A 7,355-nucleotide genomic window follows, 5' to 3' on the forward strand; every position below is an offset into this window, starting at 1 on the left:
GATTAATTTTTATGACTATAAGGAGCTGTCCATTTCCCCTAGACTAACGAAGCCCAGGATCCCCTGATGCCTTGAAATTTATACACACACACACACACACACACACACACACACAATCAGATCAATGCACACCATGCTAAAGAAAGTATGAAAATGGGTAAAATAGATGCAGGCTCTATAAATTCAGATGAACATATGAATATATTATCACAGGGAAAATTAATGGGAGGTTAACTGATTTTCCCTGAAGTCACATATTTATGACCAAATCAAGAATTAGAGGATGAACTCTACATTCTTGTACAACTCTCTTATGACTCCGTTTGCTTTTCCTCAATTACCACCAGAATCACCTCCTTTTTCCAGGGGGAGGAATTTCCCAGGGCATCTTAGAAAGCCACATTTCACGATCTGATATTTGGTCTTCTCTCCGCTGCAGTATCTTGTCTTCTGGTTAAATTCTAGGTCAAGACAGAATTGTTGAAGGCTTTAATTAACCCCAAATCAGAAGGAATCAATATCAATTATAAAGTTGCTGTGTCTTTTGAGGGCATTAAATACCCACAGCACATATTTCTTTTAGACTTTTTTAGGAGGCAGAAATCATAGTAAAATTTACAATTGCAATTTTTCCTGCTAAGTTAAATTCCAAAAATATGTTCTTTCCAAAGGAAAAAAAAATACATTCTTAATTTTCAGAAGCAAATGTGTTACAACTCAGATTTTGAGGGGTCAAAATACACAACAGAACTTGCTTATGAACATTGTCGTGAAATTACTTTGTGAAAAACAGTAAAGCAAATAAAACTTTTATAAGTATTTAACCTTGGCCACTTGTTAGGAAAATGTTTGATAGCAAAATAGCTTATCCATTTTTCTGATAATAATTTCCTGATAATAAAGAGACTCTTCCTAATCTGTCTGATTGAAAAAAAAATTCTTCCATATTCTTTCAACTTACCTCAAAGTTGGGTAAATAGATGTAGTAGCAAATGGCGTAAGTAATAATAGGAAGGACTGACTCAAAAGTATAATCAGTCCCTTGGTGGGGGAAATGGTTTTTAGGAAGCATAGAGATCCTTTTATTGGCCTATGGTTTCTGGCTTTCATTTCAGAGTGCCATGAGGTTGTCCCCGTATTTTATTCCTTTACAACCACGTGTGTGTCCTATAAAATGAGATCCTCTCATGGGGGGATTCCTTCGGCCATCTGCTTTTCCACTATTAATTTTGATGTGTCTCCATATAAGAAACAAGTGCACCAGTCGGAAAGCTTCCCTCTAACAAACGGATTTAGAAATGAACATTTTGAGAAAGTATTTCACAGACGAATATATGAAGAGAATGCCATCCAGAGTTGAATGTTAGAGATGTTGTCTATTGTTTGAGATAAAAGGATGAAACCCATTTTCCAAGGTAACAATTCTTCAAAGAAGGCTAAAAGAAAATGGCATATTTAGTCTATAAAATGGAGGGCCAAACAAAATTATGTTTACTTTTATAACCAACTCTTAGCAAATAGCTTAATTAAAGAAGCATACGTGAAGATTCTTTGTAAGCAGATTTTCTCTATGGTTATAGAGTGTTGGTTACATGAATAAGCTCTGAAATCAGACAGATTGAAATTTGTGTTCCAGCCCAACCACCTGCTAGCTTTATGGCTTATCAAATTAATAACCTTTTATTTTACCAAAGTTACTTTTGAACGCTTCCAAATATAAAATTGAGGGGTTACTAGTGCAGAATTTTTATTCAAAAACCCCTGTGTCTTGACTGTCTGTCTCGGCTTATTTTTAGATGTTCCTCCTAGAACATGATGTAAGAGGTGAGAAAGACATAGAGAGGAATTGTTCTTTCTGAGATGGGATGTAAGAAATTAATAGCAGGTGCTCTGGCATATGAACAAACGGCCCCCGGAGGCCCAGTATGAAGCAGCCTTTTGACAAAAAGACTAACTTATGTGTTACTGAATTCCTCCTAGGGAGTTAACAAATTTTCACTCCACAGGTTGTCTCTTGTTCATGTTGCTTTTATTTTCTTATCTATATTTAATTTTTTTGTACGATAAAATTGAGAGAATTGAGCATCCCCTCGCCCAGTAGTATCTCCTGTAGTGAAGTGAAAAGCTTTCTGCAGCCCAAAATATCAAATTCTCTCTCACTATGACATTGTTTATTACTAGATAAAAGTTTGCAGATTATCTCTCCCTAACACCACACGGAGGACCTCCGCTTATCCTTAACCCATCCCATTCTTACTCTGTGACCATACAAAGCACGTCCTTTTTAAATGGAAATATGGAAGTATATGTTAACAACCTCCAGTCTGTTTGCAAGTAGTCAACTTCCTAACTCTCTGTGTTTTAAAAGCACATTTATCAGTTGTTATGTATAAAGGCAGCTATCATTAAACTTCATGAGGATTGTTATGTAGGATAAATAACATGTTGAAACACATCATTAGCATTCCTGGAGAGGTCTCTCAATGGAGAAATTTAATTATATTTCCTCTAATGCCTTAAGTGAGGCTGCAAGTGGTGTTACCAGAAGCCAGGAGAAAAATAAAAATAATGTTTCAATTATTATCATTAATGTTTTAATATTGGTAAAGGTCGCAGTTACCTTAATTGCCACCAACTGAAAATGTTGCTAATCACCATGGCTTATTGATTCTCTTTGGAGATAAGTAGGAGAACAATGTAGTACAACATTTTCCATTATTTAAGATCAGTAGTCAAATAGAAGCAATATATGAATTTGGGGAGGAGCTTAAATCTTAGCAATTTTACTTGTCTAATCAAGTCCAATTAGCTATTCAGTTCTTTGCTTTATAAGAACTTGGCTACTTTCATATACAAAAAAAAGAGAGAGAGAGAGAGTTTGGTTTTCTGATGCTATTTCATAGACTGGAATTTTTTAACCATTTCAATGATTCAGTCTGAACAAAATACATATTCATGAATGAGTATGAAACTTTCAAGAATTGAGAAATTAAATGGAAATATTATTTTTGAAATATTATTTTGATAAAATATGGCTGCTGACTTATTCTAAATTAGATGGCCATATGGCAGTAGGGACTTCAGTATAGAGAGCTTTATTTTACTAAGAGCTCATCAATACTGCTGTTGGGACAACTCTCTTTTGATGGTTGGTTGTATAATTTACCTCTTTATTTGAAATTTGATCTGAATTTTCTATGTTATATAACATGTTGCATAATATGATTTTAGTACTCTTTTATTATTCTAATCAAAAGGTGGTTTTAAAGTAGGTCTTGTCTGCAAACTTTTTTTAGTCTATAACAATATCAATATAAAAATTAAGACTAAATATTTAGAAACAACTATAGAAACTTCACAGAGCAATTTTATGCCTACTAGATCTAAAAAATCTAGACTTGTTTTTTTGCATGTCGTTTTTAAAAGGTTATTTATTTATTTGAGAGAGAGTGAGAGAGGGAGCACGTGGCACGCCTCAGAGAGCACAATCCAGGTGAGGAGCAGGGGGGAGAAGCAGGCTCCCCGCTGAGCAGAGAGCCTGATGTGGGGCTCCATCCCAGGACCCCAAGATCGTGACCTGAGCCGAAGGCAGACGCTTAACTGACTGAGCCACCCAGGCACCTTGTATACCTTTTTCATCATTATTATTCTAGCAGTTCATTTTGTTAAATTTTACTAAAGTACAACTCCATGCTAGGTAGATGATGGTGGAAATAAACTCGGTCTTCTTTCACAAACAGTACGAGGAATGCTGTTCCAGAAGATCCTTTGAGCCAACATAGGCTTAATTTCATTATCTTTTTCTATGTTCCTCTTCTACTGTTATAAGAAAATACCTCAACAGGCCCAGTTCCTCAGGAAGGTAACAGAATCCTGCCTTATCTGCCTTCAAGCAGGTTCCAACCAAAATGAGATTAAAAAGTCTGGGTACTGCAGTGGCGCGAGAGGCAGTTTCCAGATTCCAAGCCCCTGGATCACCCTCAGGCAGCAACAAAAAGTGAATTTCCATAATGCTGAGAGGGGCTCGTAGAGGTCCCTGCGCAGACTACAGAGTTCCTGTTGAAAGTGAAATGCAAAACTGACACTTGCAGAAGGAGGCCAAGGCCACTGCAGAAGCAAAGACAGACCTCTGGAAACTTGGACTTTTTTTCTTTTTTCCCTTCCCCTTGATTGTTGATGGTGATACAATGTTTCTTCTCTCTCCCTGGACTTTATCACATAGACAATCCTGCAGGGACCTGATCTGGAAATGGCCATATGGCAGTAGGGAACATACTTTATCATAAGGAAAAATACTTTATCGGGTGTTTTTGGTGGAGGATAATCTTTTCCTTAATTTGTTCAAGAAAACTTCTAAGGATCAGATATAACTCAGAATTCATATTTTGGGGCTGAGTGGCCTTTAGCCACCTTAAGAAGACTGAAGAATATTAGGGATCAGGAAATACACAAATGTCCAGAGCAAGGGGGCAGGTATGTGGGAGGGGTGGTGATGAAAGGGATCAGAACCTGGAAAACCTTCACAGAATAAAATTGTTATAAATCCTCTTGCTTGGTTACTTTTTCCAGTCTCATTTCCCCTTCAACCTATTTGCCAAAATACTGCTACTGGAGTTTCAGATCTAAAAATCTAACCTGATCATATATGCCTCCTTCTTCTTTCTGTGGCTGTATATTTTATTTATTTGTTTGTTTATGAGAGAGAGAGAGTGGGGGGGAGGAGCAGAGGGTGACGGACAAGCAGACTGTAGGCTGAGCTTGGAGCCCTTCTCAGGACCTTGAGATCATGACCTGAAGTCAAGAGTCAGACACTTAATGGCCTGAGCCACCTAGGTGCCCCCAGAGACTATAACTTTTAGAATAAAAGTCTCTTTGACTTGAGACATAAATTAATCAGCTTCCTGCCACCCTCCCCCAATAAGCCCTCTCAATCCATACCTATCTTCACTTCTCCTTCCATTTCTATTTGCACACATTTGCATTGAACTTTCATATCCAAAGTAAACCGTACCTTCTTAATGGCTGGGTCTTAGTAGCTTACCAGTGTTTATTTTTCTCACGTGGGCATGTCCATTGTGGGTAGGCTATGGTCCTGCTTCATGGACTCTACATTCTGGGATCAAGGCTTAAGGAGCGGCTTTTCTCTAGGACACTGTGGATCTTGTGACAGAAAAAAAAAAAGTGAGATTACAGTGCTTTATGAAACTTTCACTTGTCACTTTGATCTACATTTTATTGCCAAAACAAGTCACATAGCCAAGCTATTGAGTAAAGGAGGGGTCTCAGGAAAGGGCCAGTTGGGAGACAAAGGCCATTTGTAAACAATATTATGGTGTGTCTTCAAGAGTTAATGCTCTGCCGTAACACTGTCCGCTTGCCACTATTATACCCTATGACTCTATAATCAAAACTCTATGTCTGTTTCTTTCCTATTAGCTTGGAGATGATTATAAATCTGTACTATATACTTTGATGATTGGCATATATCTGGCACTCAAAATATTTGTGCATGGAAAGAGAAAAAAGGAAGATAGGAAGGAAGAAGGGGGAGAGGGAAGGAGGGAAGGAAAAAAGGAAGGAAGGAAAGTAGAAAGGAAGGAAAGAAGGGAGGAAGGGAAAGGATAGAAAAGAAAAACTTGCACAAGTCAATAGTTTATTGATTGGGTTATTGAACATGTAAATTATGAAAATACATATGTGACTTAAATGATAGAATTATGATGTTTCCATTATATAATTTATAAGAGGCTCAACTCCCTTTGAGGACTAATGGATTCTTTTATCTTTTACTTTTCCTTTTCTTTTTTTTCTTTCTCTCCTCTTTTGTTCTCTTTACAAGAAAATTATGCCTGTGAGTGCCTCCATAAGCTATGTGAATCTTTTCCAGCTTCCTCAGTTTAACAGCAATCTCCTGTCCTATTGTCTCCTCCTTTTAACTTGGACCTGATGGTTACCAGTTTGATCCCTTATTACTCAAAACAGTCTTTCCAATACTTCACTATAGGGAACGGTCAATCTCTAATATTATGACAATTAGCAGAAAATTCTGCATCCTACTTTCTGAAATTCTGTGGCTACTCTGGTGAATTTCTTCATTTTTTTCCTCCTCTTTTCTGAACTTGAAATTGTTTACCAAATCCAAGTTTTCTCTTTCTGTCTCCTGTTTCAAAGACACATCTTTTTGCTTTGAAAGCTTACCTCTTCACCGGGTGAAGTGAAGAAACAATTCTTCCTCTCCAACTTCTTGTCACTAATCATTCTATTTTCTGTCTTTAATGTTATCCTTTCTGTTCTTTGATCTGCAAACACACAAGCACTTCTCCACTTAAGTAACAAACAAACCAAGCTCTTTCAAACTGTGCATCCCTCAAAACTAAACCTCTCTTTTATCTAATATATTGTGAAAGCAAAATGTATGTGGACCTCCTCTATTCTGAAATACCTATTTATTTGGTTCTTCTCTCAACAAGTAGATAACTTTTTTTTTTAATTTCTCTAGCATACTAACCAAATCATCAAATTTATTAATAATTAAATGGCTTTACTCTAATTGTTTTTTTTAAATTTAAGATTTTATTTATTTACTTGACAGACAGAGATCACATGTAGGCAGAGAGGCAGACAGAGAGAGAGGAGGAAGCAGGCTCCCTGCCGAGCAGAGAGCCCGATGTGGGATCATGACCTCAGCCAAAGGCAGAGGCTTTAACCCCCTAAGCCACTCAGGTGCCCCTTTACTCCAATCTTTAACCTCCTTAAATATTACAGCATGAAACTAAATTTCTTCTTATCCTCCATATGTAAAATTTCATAAGATACAAATAACTATACATAATAATTGTAAATAATAAATATTATTTTTTAAGATTTTAGAGAATCCTTAAAAAATATAAGAATTGAAAAACTAACGTGGTGTCTCCGTTATGTTCCAGTGATCCTCTGTTAACAGCTTTTCTTCTACAGTAAGAATATCTGATATGAATACTAGTACCTCAGTATATGCCCATAATTCCTGGACTTCTATGATAGCTTATTTAATAGTAAAATTTAATAGAGCTTACAATGTAAATATCATTATTCTGGTAATCTGGTAATACATACATACATACATACATGTAGCCCAAATCCATGAGGAAAAACAGGCTAAGCATAAAGTCAACATAGCAAGGAAGACAGAATTGAACCAAATACAAGCAAATGGACACGCAGCCTTAAAGATATCAACTGTGGATCAAGCAGAGGATTCTTCTGCTCTAGACTTTACATCTTGTGAGCCAATAAAGTCCCTTTATCATTTACATGAGGTGAATTTTCTTTGTCGGGTCTGACCCGTATTCTAAATAACATAGATGGATATA

The sequence above is a fragment of the Lutra lutra genome, chromosome 4 (genome assembly GCF_902655055.1).
Source record: "Lutra lutra chromosome 4, mLutLut1.2, whole genome shotgun sequence".
In the NCBI taxonomy this organism is placed as follows: domain Eukaryota; kingdom Metazoa; phylum Chordata; class Mammalia; order Carnivora; family Mustelidae; genus Lutra; species Lutra lutra.